Source organism: Theropithecus gelada, chromosome 5, assembly GCF_003255815.1.
Source record: "Theropithecus gelada isolate Dixy chromosome 5, Tgel_1.0, whole genome shotgun sequence".
Classification (NCBI taxonomy): Eukaryota; Metazoa; Chordata; class Mammalia; order Primates; family Cercopithecidae; genus Theropithecus; species Theropithecus gelada.
Genome location: NC_037672.1, coordinates 39135743 through 39151181, shown reverse-complemented (window position 1 = coordinate 39151181; position 15439 = coordinate 39135743). Strand labels below are relative to the sequence as shown.

General features: G+C 41.5%; 1 protein-coding gene across 5 annotated transcripts in view; it reads right to left on the bottom strand.

The window, feature by feature from the left end:
- The window catches only part of RHOH (ras homolog family member H), a 51844-nt gene extending 49404 nt beyond the window's left edge, over positions 1-2440 (bottom strand). For 4 of the 5 annotated variants that reach the window (XM_025385337.1, XM_025385344.1, XM_025385338.1 and 1 more), the window contains exon 1: positions 291-454. The gene's annotated coding sequence lies outside the window, so the exon portion shown is untranslated. Of the gene's footprint in view, positions 1-290; positions 455-2112 lie in introns of those variants that run through there. The other variant, XM_025385343.1, reaches the window with a different exon arrangement.
- Between the last annotated feature and the right edge of the window lie 12999 nt (positions 2441-15439).

The window sequence follows — 15439 nt, the reverse complement described above, 5'->3', positions numbered from 1 at the left end:
AAATACATGCACACATTCACAGACACACACGCACCCGAGCCCCACAGCGTGTCCCTTCTGATGCTGTGTGGTCCGTCCTTGGGATGGGGTAGGGGGAAATCCTGGGGACTTCAGAGTGGCAGGAGGAAGGAAACCATGGGTCCGCAGTCCCTAACTGGGACTCAGAGGCCCCCTCTGAGCCATCTTCCAGGAAGCCATCTGCAGCCACCACCCACCTCCCCTGCAAGCCCAGTGAGGTGCCCTCCCAGGGGCTCCACAGCACGTTGTGTTAACACGGCCGGAGCACTCACCAAACGGCCCTGTGGTGTTCACTTCAGAGGTCCCAGGGCTCGGGGTCCAGCCTTGCTCACTCAGAAATCCCAGGCACCGAACAGTCATTCAACAACCGCTTTCTGACCAGTAGATTGATTCTCCCATCTCACAGCCTCACAGCTGCCCTTTACGGTAAACACTTTAAACCCTATTTTAACAGCCAAGGAAACAGAGACTTCAACTGGCTAAATGATTTGCATAAGACCCTATGGCCTACGAAAACCAGAACCAAGATTCACCCCATTCATCTGTCCTGGCCGGTCACTCCCGCTGCCTCCCCACAGAGAGAACTGAACCAGCGCAGGCAAGGAGGAGCAGCCAGAGCCCCGAGGCCCAAGGCCCATTTTCTTGGCCCTAAACATGCTCCCTCCAGGATTCTCTGTGCAAACGGTCCCAGTCAGGTCAAGGTGAAAAAGCAAAGACTTACTTTCTCAAAACCACCTGCATCAGAAATGTTCTCTGACATGGCAAAAGAACAGCTTACTTTTACTTTAATAGTCTCCTGTGAACAAAGATCTCTTTTACTGAGGTTTTTAAAATAATATGACAACTACCTGTGTACCCTGAACTCATGCATAAGCACTATGTTTGCTCATTGCAAAGCTGTTATGCCACTTACACCAGCGAAAACTCTTAATGACAATTGTAATTGTATGAATAGTAAATCTTAGAAACCTTGAGACATGATTCATCTACTAAATAATTTCAACGCTGGGTTAGTGAGATGCCTTTGCCTCCCCCTTGCTATTAGCATATTAACTGAAATGATTTAGATTCAGTGGGTAGCTTTTAATGTTTACACAGACCCTCATTTATGCCACCTAATAAAATATTTCAGTGAGTTGTGAAGATAGGTAATATGTACTAAAACCTTGTCTGAAGGCTCTGAATTTCAAACCCAGGCCATTAGTCATATTGCAATTATTCTCACCCAGTTCCCCACTGGATGATGAACAACTGTATTAAAACAAAATATCCTTTCTTTCTGATTGAGAGATTTCATGATGAGAACTATAAAATGTTAAGAGAATGATCTTAATTCTGATGTAACTTTTAGTGTAAAAATACATTGATATAAAATACTTTCTAAATTCAGAATATTGAAATAGCTTCAAAATGCCACAGGCTAGAAATCTCATGGGTGATTTCCTCTTTATGCATTTTAATTCATTGTAAAAAAAAAAAAAAAAAAAAAAAAAACCACCCTGCCTAACCAGATAATAGCATTTGAAACATCTTCTAGCTTCCCTCTTATTGCCATAACCATAAAAACACCATTTCCCCTGCTGTTATTCTCATCATTTGTTTTCTCTTTAAATATGTTAATGTATCATAACATATTGCTTTTTGTTTCAGTGAATATTCGGTTCTCAGGATTCTCAACTGCCATGTTTATTCTGGTTTGTTTGCCCTGGATAACTGTGTTGATCTAGCAAACATTCACATCCTGGTTCTTTTTATTGCAGAGCCATAATTCATAAGAAGACAGGGTCTTGTTGTGGAAGATGATAGCATCCGAAGTGATAATTCAAGCTGTGGCTCTAAAGTTATGATACACCTTTTTTTTAAAAAGCTTGTCAGAGCAGAGCAAATATAGTCAAATGACCGTTTCCCTTCAAAGCAGTCCCTCGATAGTTGATGCACTTTTGCAACATCGCAGACATTAGTCAAAGTGCATTTAGACCCTTTTTACAATATCCTTGAGAGACAGCTTAATAAACTACAAAACAAAACCAGTATCTCTGCATTCTGTTCACAACTTGTTTTTGACTCAAAATAGTACCTGGCTTTTTAACCCACGTTATTCACTGGCTGTAGCTCCGAATGGCTGTCTCCTAAAATCAAATCCACTCTAAAAGGAAAAAGATTTTGCCATCATTGACAAAGTTTTTAAAGATTGTGCTGCAGGCTCTGGGAGTGAGTCCAGAGGAGGAGTTTAAAATGTAGTGTTAGTAAGAGCAGTATCTTTGGGTCAAGTGCCCGCGCTCCTAGGGAATGACTGCAAAGCACAGGACACGCACAGTGATGTAGAAATTCATCAGCGGGAGGAGTGAAGAAGAAGGTCATCACTGCTTCTTCTCAAACTCGTGTCTTACTCATTGCATCGATAGGGATCTTCAGTTTGAGCACAAACATCACAGGGTAACTGCAACCCAGCACATCTGCTCACAGCGGGTGCTGCAAACATTTCAGTTGTGAGGCAGGGCAGACCGAGTGTTAACTTGCCATCTTTTCAAAATAACAGATCTCCTCGCTGTTCTGTAGGGAACAGGTTGAAGCTTATACTAAAAGGCAATCTGAAATTTTGGAGAAATACAAATTTGGATTCAGATAAAACAAGATGCGAATCCTGGCTCCACTTATTACTAAAGATGAGACCCTGATCTGCCCATCTGCAAAACAGGTATAATATCTAACTTGGAAGAGGTTTATTAAAAAAAAAAAAGAAAAGAAAAAAAAAAGCTGACTAGTGCTTGGAATACAGTAAATACTCAATACATAGTGGCTGTTATTAGCCACTCCTGTTTTGGATGTTTGCTTTCTGGAGTTTTTCCCCCTCCATCCCTACCCCCTCTTTAAATAACAACTGTTGAACTGCAAAATTTGAGAAGCTTTGGCAGGGCCCAAATTCATGTGGAATAAAGTCATGGAAGCTCACACATCAGAGGATTCTAATGTCATGTGTTTATTGTCGTGATGAGTTAAAAGGATACAGAACATTTAAAACCAAATTGTTAATGATACTTTATTCCTTATGCATAATCTGAGCAATGCAGAATCTTCAGAGGTGCCTCCTGAAGCCATCTGGTTGCCCCACTACAAATGCCCTAAACTAAATGAGAATTTTTCCTTTCATTCAACAAACATTTACTGAACACTTGCTGTAATCCTGATTGAGCACTGGGCTAGGTGCTAGGGAGATAGCAGCGAACAACAAGAACAAAAACAGCCTGCTCGACGGAGTTTATATCTACATACTAGGAAGACAAGCAATGAACATGAAACTCTAGTAGTAGAATATGTTACAGGGAGCTAATTACTAAGAAGAAAAACAAAGTAAGGAAGGGGGATTGAAAACTTGGAGGGTGCATACTTAAAAAGGATGGTCAGGAAAGTCCTTGACAGAAAGATGAAAAATTTAGTCTTTTAAAAAATATCCAAAAGCCATTTTAATGTTCAATGACCTATTTTGTGTGTGTGTGTGTGTGTGTGTGTGTGTGTGTGTGTGTGTGTGTTTGAGACAGACTCTCCCCATTGCCCAGGCTGGAGTGCAGTGGCACAATCTCAGCTCACTACAACCTCCACCTCCCGGGTTCAAGCGATTCTCCTGCCTCAGACTCCTAAGTAGCTGGGATTACAGGGGCCCACCACCACACCCAGCTAATTTTTATATTTTTAGTAGAGATGGGGTTTCACCATGTTGGCCAAACTGGTCTTAAACAAACTCCTGACCTTAGGTGATCTGTCCCCCTCGGCCTCCCAAAGTGCTGGGATTACAGGCATGAGCCACCGCGCCTGGCCTATATATGTTGTTTTGAGATGGAGTTTTTGCTCTGTTGCCCAGGCTGGAGTGCAGTGGTGCCATCTCGGCTCACTGCAAACCCCACCTCCCGGATTCAAGTGATACTCCTGCCTCAGCCTCCTGAGTAGCTGGGATTACAGGAGCCCACAACCACGCCAGACTAATTTTTACATTTTTAATAGAGACAGGGTTTCACCTGTTGGCCAGGCTAGTCTGGAACTCCTGACCTCAGGAGATCCACCCCCCTTGCCCTCCCAAAGTGCTGGGATTACAGGTGTGAGCCAGTACTCCCCACCATAATGTTCAACGGTCTTTAACATTGGCATAAATCCGTAGGTTTAATGATCATCGGGTATCACCAAGCCCCGGCTCCTCCTTGCTGAAGCACAGTCCACTTCCTGTTCTATCCATACCTGCCAGCGGGAGAAGCTGACCACGCAGCTTTACCCCGGGGCAAGTTGGTGCTCATCTCTCAGCCCCATTCCTCCACTTAACTGCTCAGTCGTCCACCTTTCTGAGTCCTTTCTGAGTCTCTTCTCTGAATCCTTGAAAGTCTTTTCCGTTACAGACTGCCATGGAGAGAGAACTATAACCATAGCCAAGTACCTTGTGGAAAATTCCAGAGTTGTAGGGTTGTAGGAGCTTTTTCAAAACGTAGCACCACCATGCTGCTTTCTTCTTCAGCTTGTTATTCTCTGCTCCCTTGATGGGTTGTTTTTTTTGGTTTTTTTTTGGTTTTTTTTTTTTTTTTTTTCTGAGACAGTCCCGCTCTGGCGCCAGGCTGGAGTGCAGTGGCGTGATCTTGGCTCACTGCAACCTTCGCCTCCCGGTTCAAGCGATTCTCTTGCCTCAGCCTCCTGAGTAGCTGGAATTACAGGCACACACCACCATGCCCAGCTAATTTTTTGTATTTTTAGTAGAGACGGGGTTTTGCCATATTGGCCAGGCTGGTCTCAAACTCCTGACCTCAGGTGATCCACCTGCCTCAGCCTCCAAAAGTGCTGGGATTACAGGCGTGAGCCACTGCACCCGGCCTCCCTTGATCTTTGTAATCAGAGCATACTGATAATTTCATAATAATGGTCACACTGGCTTACCATTTATTAGGCACTACATTAGATTAGTCAGTTAAGCACTTTTTTTTTTTTCTGAAACAGAGTTTCACTCTGTCACCCAGGCAGATCTCAGCTCACTGCAACCTGCGCCTCCCAGGCTCTGGTGATCCCCCCAACCTCAGCCTCCTGAGTAGCTGGGACCACAGGCACACAGCACCCCGCCCAGCTAATTTTTGTACTTTTTGTAGAGTCCAGTTTCGCTATGTTGCCCAGACTGGTTGGAAACTCATGGGCTCAAGGGATCCGCCTGCCTCAGCCTCCCAAACTGCTGGCGTTGCAGGCGTGAGCCACTGCATCGGGCCCAGTTAAGCACTTTATATGCATTTTCCCAATCATCCCAACAATTATGAGGTAGGTACCATTGTTATCTCCATATGCAAAGGAGGCAACTGAGGCACAGAAAGATTAAGTATCTTGCTCGGGGCCACAGGGGCAATAAACAGCACAGCCTGATTCCATAGTTGACCTTTGCACACCTTTATGATGGTAGCCAGTTGACTTTTGCCAATATCTTTGGTATCCTTGACTTCAGGCTGCAGCTACATTATTTAAATATTACTTGTTAGGTCTCTCCACTAGGTGAGTACCTGAGCCTCTCAAGTTAGTTTGCCTGATCCTGAATTCCAAATGACTCATTGACAAAGATCAATTTTAAATTTCAAAGGCTACTCTTATTCTCATCCAAAAAAGAATAAACATTTTCTTTTGTTGTTGTTTTGTGTTTCCTCCCCACTCCAGAAGAAACCTTTTCCCTTGCCCTCTCTCTGTTCCTTGCACTTTTAAAGAATAGTTCTTTGTCTCTTTTTGTCTTCTTATTCCTAAGATGCCTGTATTTTCCTGGGTTAGCACAAGTTTTAGACATTCATTTTTAAATGCCATTTTAATTAGCTATCACCATCATACAACTAAACAAAAGGAATTCCACCCACCACCGCACAGTTTCTACTGATAATGTGAACGACATGTGTGAGAATGGCTTTCATCTGCCCTCCTGAGTTGTGGAAGATGTTACAGACATATGCTGATTTGTAGATGAAGTGTGTGATTGTCTTCTGAAAGTCACTCAAAACTAGAATTGATATGACTTGTCAATTCATAATCTGAACAGGTTAGTTCTCTTAAGTGAGTAAAATGCATCTTTTTTTTTTTTTTTTTGAGACGGAGTCTGGCTCTGTCGTCCAGGCTGGAGTGCAGTGGCTGGATCTCAGCTCACTGCAAGCTCCGCCTCCTGGGTTTACGCCATTCTCCTGCCTCAGCCTCCCGAGTAGCTCGCCACCTCGCCCGGCTAGTTTTTGTATTTTTTAGTAGAGACGGGGTTTCACTGTGTTAGCCAGGATGGTCTCGATCTCCTGACCTCGTGATTCGCCTGTCTCGGCCTCCCAAAGTGCTGGGATTACAGGCTTGAGCCACCACGCCCGGCTGTAAAATGCATCTTAGCCTGGGCACAGTGGCTCACACTTGTAATCCTAGTGCTTTGGGAGGCGAAGATGGGAAGATCACTTGAGACCAGGAGTTTGAGACCAGCCTGGGCAACATAGCAAGACCCCATCTCTACAAAAAATAGAAAAAAATTAAAAATAAATAAATAACTGCATCTTATAGTGACATATAACCAACACAAGGAAGTCAGGGTATGTCCTGAGTTAGAAAGTAAATGACCAGTGTCATTTTAACTCCATGTAGCCTTTTAAATTTTTTTTTGCACAAATGTCCAGAATGTGTACAGATTTTTGGCTTTGGATGAATGTAGATTTTGTTTGTTTGTTTTTAAAGATTCCATTTACGGTATTAAAAATGGTTGAGAAAATCAGCTCACCAGAACATAGAACACTCCTTAAGTTTTCCTTACTTCAAGAGAAATTTTATATTTGACCTGTTGGCAAATCAGGAATAATTTGGCTAAAGCTTTGGGAAGCCAGATTCAGATTAGCATATCCCTTCTTCCTCGCCAATTAATTTCTTGTCTTGGAAGTATTCCCTGCTCAAGATAAGTGATAAATGTTGAGTCAGTTAAGTAAAATTGTCAATTTCATTCACTTTATTACTGATGTAATTATCATGAAAAGAACCAGCTTTAAAATATCTGTGTGAAAATACGTACTTATTTATAAATTGCAATTAGGCCCATAGATAAAAAAACAACAACAATGACAACAACAAAATATGTTATCCAGATGAGACTTGACACCAGTTGGCATGGCTTATCAGGAAATATAGTCATGGGCTCAATGAAAGAGAGACAAGTATGGGCACCAGAGTCAACCATGTTCTTCTGGAAGGCAATGTTTCCTTTCTTTGCTCCTGGTGGCTCAGTCCTAGGAAGCAGACAATATCAGCTCACTGCGAATCAAAAAATCTTTAATGACATGGGAACATGCTCACAATATAGTATTAAGTGAAAAAAGCAGGTTACAAAACTAATTTGGATTCAACTTGTTGTATACACACATGCAAATGTTTATAGAGGCAACCGCTAGGTCAGGGGTCCCTAATCCTGGGGCCGCAGACCGGTACGCATCCGTGGCCTGTTAAGAACTGGGCCACACAGTAGGAGGTGAGCAGCGGCCGATTGAGCATTTCAGGCATGAGCCATGCCGCCTAGCTACGTATTTCCCAAATTTTCTGTAATAAGCATCTATCATTTATATGAACCAGATGAAAAGTTGCTGCTCTTTTTTTATTTTTCTTAACTTCATTGAGCAAGTCAACCTAAGTTTTCTCTATAAACCCTTGTCATTGCTTTGGTCACAGTATGTTTTACATAATAATCAGTGATTTTTATAGCAGCTGATTCTCAGTGGAGAATCACTGAACCACAGCTGAGCATAGCAAAGTCATCTTCCTCATTACTCAGCTTACACAGGGTCCTATTTAGAGGATTCCAACCCAATTCAAACTTCCAAACAGACTCCAAAAACAAGGCATTCTGGAGGCTTTTGTGTCAAACCTCTTAGAAGCGCTGTCTTAACTTTCCCTTAGAATGGAAATGATATCTGGGAAACATATCCTGGGCTATTTTAGTAGCTTTCTCTTCTCATGGGAAGATAAAGGAGTACTCAGAAATAAAAAAAGTGAGGTTTCCGGGAAATTAATTCAGTGTCTGTGCTCAAAAAGAAAGAGGTAGTGGGAAATGCTTGAGGCTCATTAGAGGAAAACATGTTTGTGACAAGTGCAGTCAAGGATTGCAAGGTCTGGTTTCAAACTAAGCCTGCTGCTTTCTCCTTATTATTATTATTACCTAAATTATTGTAGCTGTGCATTTTTTTAATCATTTAAAAGAAAAGGAAGTATTTTTGTAATTTCTCCTAAATGAGTACCTTCCTGCTTAAATGACATTTTAAATTATACATAAAATTTCAAGATTAGTCATAAACAAATGTTTTTGCTTTTTTTAAACCACATAAACCTTTTAAAAAGCAAAATTTCTATTAAAATGTTTTTTCCAAATAATAAATTTAAGTTCTCAAATGTTTACCAAAAACAAAACAAGTTTTACAATTTTGAGCAAACTTACCACTATGGTATTTATTATTCAAAATAGAAAATAAAATTGTTTTTGTTCTCTAATTCTTGTCTTTTAAATTAATCGTCTAAATATAAAATAATGAGATTTCTAAAAATATTTTGAAAGGATATTCACATTACTAAGTTTTCTTTTAACTTTAAATTTTTGTCTTTCAAATTCAACTTACAATATCCTTTTATATTATCATTTATCACAAGAAAACCATAAAACAGCAAAAACAACTATTACTATTATTACCAACATCTTCACTTTATAAATAAGAAAACTGAAGCTCAGAAAGGTTAATCAACTTACATAAGGCTACACAGCCAATGAGTAAGGGGACTCCCTGGATCAATTTACTTCTACAGCATTTCCCCTTCCAGAAGACAAATTACTTTTCAAATTAACTCATTATAGTACAACAAGAGGTACACATCAAATGGAAGACAGACATGCAAAAAATAGAGAAAAACTTATTTTTAAAGGGACATAGATTTGTTATTATAAAGAGTAAGCTACAAAATTAAACTATCTATACAGTAAAATCCCAAGTTATTTTTTATCTTATTTGTTTATTTATTTGAGACAGAGTCTCGGTCTGTGGCCCAGGCTGGAGTGCAGTGGCACAATCTCAGCTCACTGCAACCTCTGCCTCCCAGGTTCAAGTGACTCTTATGCCTCAGCCTCCCGAGTAGCTGGGATTACAAGCCTGCACCACCACGTCCAGAAAATTTTTGTGTTTTTGGTAGAGATGGGGTTTCTCCATGTTGGCCAGGCTGGTCTCAAACTCCTGATCTCAGATGATCCACCCGCCTTGGCCTCCCAAAGTGCTGGGATTACAGGCATCAGCCACCATGCCCAGCCCAAATCCCAATTTAATATGAAAAAAATTTTTTCATACATCTGAAAGGCAACAAATAATTAGACCCAATAGTAATAGTGACTGTTTCTGAATGGTAAAATTGGAGACAATTTTTTCACTTTTTTCTTTAATTTTTTGTACTCTGCAGATTTTTAGTGATCAGTAAGGATTAACTCTATAATCAGAAAAATAAACATTACAATCTATTTTTAATGAAGAGCTATACTCATATAGTTTATTCTCTTCAGTGATTCTCTAATGTATTTGGTTTCACTTCAGCTTTTTGATTTGCTGGGAATTTTTTATTTAAAAAAAAGGCAGATGAAGTTTCATTGTAAAGAAAAAAAAATAATGTGAAGTCCAGTGCTGCATTTTGAGGGCCTGTTTCTCCATTCTGGCCCATGCAGCAGTACAGGGCAGATTCTGAGAACTTAATCTGTAAACCATTTTTGTGGTTTTCTTTGCCACAGTAAGTCCCACGTTTAACATAGGTGACTACCTGCCCGATAGTCAGGTCTTCTTCCTTGCTAAAAGAACCTCTATTTTGAGATGGACAAAATGTTCTGTTCCAGGGGATGAATCATAATGTCTAAGACTGAAAAAGAATCTTCTGATTCCTGCTTCTCAGCTTCCCCTGCAGCTATGAGTGGCTGTGTGACCCAGTCCTCATCAACGAATGTTCGGAAAAGTCTTGCTTGCTTCTGGGAAGGTGCTGCTCACCAGTTAGATTAAGTAGACACGGGCAGGAGCACCCGTCTTTCTTACGTACTTTGGGTGTAGTCATGGGAGAATTAGATGTCTTGAGGGCTGCAGCAGCCCTGAGGACAAGCAAAGAAACCCAAAAGACTGCAGAGAGACACAGCAGAAGCCTGGCATTGACGACTCACTTACCACCTCTTACTTTTTATTATGTGAGATAAATGTCTTATCTAAGCCACAGTTTTCGTTACTCTAATACTTGAAATCAAATGTCTTCTAATGATATAGTAACAAATAAGAAAAAGCTTATGACGTTGAAGCTATCAACCTCTTACAAAATGTAAAAAGTAATTTAGCCAGTACCCAACCTAAATGGCCCAAACTGTAGAATACTGTATAGAAATGGTTGGTAGATTATTTTACTGGGATGTTATACATGGTCATTTGAAAATAGTATTTGGGAAGATCAAGTGACCACATAAGGAGATGCTCATGATACGAGCTTATGTGCAAAAAGAGAAACAGGACTTGGGATTGTATCTGTGCATCACGACTACAACAGTGTTTCCAAAGACTGCGAGGAAACAAAGCCAACTCACTAACAGGAATTGTCTTAGGGCAACATGGTTGGTTTTATACATTCCTCTATTTTCTAAATGTTGAGACTTACACAATTTTTATGTTAAAAAATATAAAATGGGGCCAGGCGTGGTGGCTCATGCCTGTAACCCCAGCATGTTGGGAGGCTGAGGCGGGCAGATCACCTGAGGTCAGAAGTTCAAGACCAGCCTGGCCAACATGGTGAAACCCCATCTTTACTAAAAATGCAAAAATTAGCTGGGCATGCAGGTGCCTGTAATCTCAGCTACTTTGGAGGCTGAGACAGGAGAATCGCTTGAACGTGGGATTTCATTGAGCTGAGATCCGGCCACTGCACTCCAGCCTGGGAACAGAGCAAGACTCCGTGTCTCTATACATATATATATATATATAATGGACCAGCCTGGGCAACATGGCGAAACTCCGTCTCTACCAAAAAAAAAAAAAAAAATATATATATATATATATATATATATACAAAATTTAGCCAGGCATGGTGGCGTGCACCTGCAGTCTCAGCTTCTTGGGGCCCTGAAGTGGGAGGATCGCTTGAGCCTGGGAGGTGGAGGCTGCAGTAAGCTGTGTTCCCGCCACTGCACTCCAGCCTGGGTGACAAAGTGAGACCCTGTCTCAAAATAAATAAATAAAATGAACTCAGACAAGCAATTAGTTTAAATCCCTGGAAGGATTTATACCAAATAGAAGGATCTGTTTGGCTCCCTACTGCCTACAGGACAAAAGCAAACTTCTCAGCCTAACTCTCAAAGCCTTTCCTAACATGGCATCTGCCTCTCTTTCTAGCCTGACCTTCCACCCATGTCCTGTTCGAGGCACATGAACACATTTTCCTGTCTCTGCGCATGTTCTTGTACCAGCCTGAAAAGCCTTTCCTTGTGTGCAAGGTAAAACACTGTTAGTTGTGTTAGAGACTGCTGACTATCCCCCAAAATCCCTTTCATTAGCAACAGAACATAATTTTCAACTGAGCACTGTAGCCAATAATAAAGGTTATTTTTTCCAATCTTCATTTCAGCTGAATGTAGTCATGTGGCTAAGTCTTGACTAATGGGGTATAAGCAACCTCCAGGCAATCCCAGGAATGTCTTTAATGGGAAGTACTCTCTTCTTTGTCCTTTGTTTTTTTGGAGACAGTCTTGCTCTGTTGCACAGGCTGGAGTGCAGTAGCATGATCTCAGTTCACCGCAACCTCTGCCACCTGGGTTCAAGCGATTCTCCTGCCTCAGCCTCCAGAGTAGTTGGGACTACCAGTGTGTCCACCACACTGGTAGTTTTTTAGTAGAGACGGGGTTTCACCATGTGACCAGGCTGGTCTTGAACTCCTGACCACCCGCCTCAGCCTCCCAAAGTGCTGGGACTAACAGACGTGAGCCACCGCGCCCGGACTTCTTCTTTGTCCTTTCCTTCTTAGGTGCTTGAGTTTGAGCAGCCAACTTGAACTATGAAATGAAAGTCGCAAGTTGAGCTCGGAGGAACAAGAGAGAAGAAAGCCCAGTCCCTGAAGATGACACTGCTGCTGTACCAGCCTTGGAGCACCTACCTCTCGGTTTCATCTGCATAGTAGGGAAAAATCAACTTATATCTTGCACAGCCCACCACTGCTTGGGGGTTTTCTGTCACATACAATTTAACCTAATCCTAATTGATATATTAATCTACAAGATGAGTTAGTATCGAAAATGTATTGAGAAGAAGGGATGACAACAGTAGCACTGAATTGCTATCCAGAAGAAATAAACAGAAAGTTGGGGAAGTTTCAAGTTTGCTTGTAAAAGAAAATAGAGACAAGAAGAGACAGTGGGTTAGCAATATGGTGACAAGTTAGAGCCACCAATGACTATTTTAGGGGAGGGAATGAGGGCAAATATTTGGCCAATAATCTTTTTTTTTTTTTCTTTTTTGAGACAGACTCTAGCTCTGTCACCCAGGCTGGAGTGCAATGGCGAGATCTCAGCTCACTGCAACTTCCGCCTCCCGGGTTCAAGCAATTCTCCTATCTCAGCCTCCCAAATAGCTGGGACTACAGGCACATGCCACCATGCCCGGCTAATTTTTGTATTTTTAGTAGAGACAAGGTTTCACTGTCTTGGTCAGGCTGGTCTTGAACTCCTGACCTTGTGATCCACCCACCTCAGCCTCCCAAAGTGCTGGGATTACAGGTGTGAACCGCCGTGCCTGGCCTACAGTTTTTCTTTATACCAGGATAAGGTCATGGCAGACGTATTGTTTTGCAACTTATTTTTGTTTTGTTTTGACCAACCAATATAGCAAGGACAACAAGTCTGGAAAATAGAGTAACCTCATCCTTTAATAGCAACATAATATTCCTTTGTATGGAAGTACCATAATTAATTTAACTAGCCCATCTTGATGTATTTCACTTTTTTGCTATTAACAACAGTGCTACTTGTACAAAACAATGTAACACATTTTGTAATTGTGAACTGAATTGATTGTGCATGAATGAATTATGCATGAGTAACTAAGTATTCCTGTGGAATAATGACAGGAAGTGACTTTGCAGGTTTCAGAGTAGATTTTTTTTTTATTGTAGTAGATATTGTCAAATACACTCCAGGGAAGTCCACCAGTGATGTATGAGAGTGACTGACTATCTGCCTGCATTATCACAACACCAGATGTTAGAAATCTTTTTAGTTTTTGTCAGAAATTTTTTTAGTTTTTTAGTTGAAAAGTGGTGTCTTGCTAATTAATTATTATTGAGATTCAACATCTTTTCACATATTTACTGGTCTTTTGTATTTCTCCTCTAAAATGGCATATTTTATCTTGTGCCCATTTTTTCTATTGATTTGTTATTGCCATATCAGTTTAGAAAAGTTGTTTGTATATGAAAGATATCAATAATCTGTCTATATGTTACATACATTATCTCTCAGTCATTTGTCTTTTATTTATGGTGTCTTTTGCCATGCCCAAGTTTTTAATTTCAGCAATTGCTTAGAAAGGCTTTATCACGCTAGGCCGGGTGCAGTGGCTTACGCCTGTAATCCTAACACTTTGGGAGGCCGAGGCAGGCGGATCACCTGAGGTCGGGAGTTCGAGACCTGCCTGACCAGCATGCAGAAACCCTATCTCTACTAAAATTACAAAATTAGCCAGGTGTGGTGGTGCATGCCTGTAGTCCCAGCTACTTGGGAGGCTGAGGCAGGAGAATGGCTTGAACTCAGGAGGCAGAGGTCGTGGTGAGCCGAGATCATGTCATTGCACTCCAACCTGGGCAACAAAAGTGAAACTCAGTCTCAAAAAAAAAAAGAAAGAAAGAAAGAAAGAAAGAAAGAAAGAAAGAAGGGCCTTACTGCTCTAAAATATAAACAATATTTTCCTATAATTCATGATTTATCATTCTTTCAAAATTACACTGCAATAATATAATGGTTAAGAGTACAGTCTCTGGCGCCAACCTGCCCAAGTTTAAAGCTTGATTATGCTATGTAACTTCAGGAAAATTATTTAATTTCCATGTGCCTCAGTTTCCTCAACTGTTTTTTTTTTTTGAGACAGAGTCTCGCTCTGTTGCCCAGGCTGGAGTGCAGTGGCCAGATCTCAGCTCACTACAAGCTCCGCCTCCCGGGTTTATGCCATTCTCCTGCCTCAGCCTCCCGAGTAGCTGGGACTACAGGCGCCCGCCACCTCGCCCGGCTAGTTTTTTGTATTTTTTAGTAGAGACGGGGTTTCACCATGTTAGCCAGGATGGTCTCGATCTCCTGACCTTGTGATCTGCCCGTCTCGGCCTCCCAAAGTGCTGGGATTACAGGCTTGAGCCACCGCGCCCTGCCTCCTCAACTGTTAAATGGGGATAATAATAGCCTCTACACCTCTTATGGCTGTTGTGAGGATTAAATTAATTAGTACATACCAACTCTTTAGCACCTTCTTGCAACACAGAACATTTCAATAAACATAAGCTACTATTATTTTTGCTGTGACTCGATGGTAGTTTTCCAAAATGTTTTTGTTTGTTTGTTTGTTTGTTTGTTTTTTGAGATGGAATCTCGCTCTGTCGCCCAGGCTGGAGTGCAGTGGCTCGATCTTAGCTCACTGCAAGCTCTGCCTCCCAGGTTCACACCATTCTCCTGCCTTAGCCTCCTGAGTAGCTGGGACTACAGGCGCCCACCACCACACCCAGCTAATTTTTTTTGTACTTTTAGTAGAGGTGGGGTTTCACCATGTTAGCCAGGATGGTCTCGATCTCCTGATCTCATGATCCGACCGCCTCAGCCTCCCAAAGTGCTGGGATTACAGGCATGAGCTACTGTGCCCGGCCTCCAAAATGTTTTAATATCTACTAGGACCCATAAATAAATGCTCCACAAATACATCCATTCCTTACGATGGTCTTATGCTTTCTGCCACTTGCCCCTACCAATAAGCATGAAAATCAGCAACCACAAAGACAGAAAATGAGAAGGGCAGTGTCACACTGCAAATCAAATAGAAGTACCAGCTGCAAAAACTCAGCCAGCTTTAAGCAAATAGAAGAACATGAGGCAGTGAGTTTCAACTGTGAGTCTGGCCTTGACAGAGCTCTCAGACAGCAGCTGCACTAAGCACGTCTTATCCCATGGAAGGCAAATGCGTGCTTATATTCAAAGGAAGCTCGTTCCCTACACATTTTGCATGTCTCAAGGAAACCGTGCAGATAGAGTCTGTTCAAACCTTTCCAAATCTTTGTTTTGTCCTGGGCAACTTATTTAGTTATCTAGAGTTCGATATTGTCCTTGTTAAGCATAGTAGCTGGAAGAACAAGAGTGGTGATTGTTTTTACAATGATAAAGTAT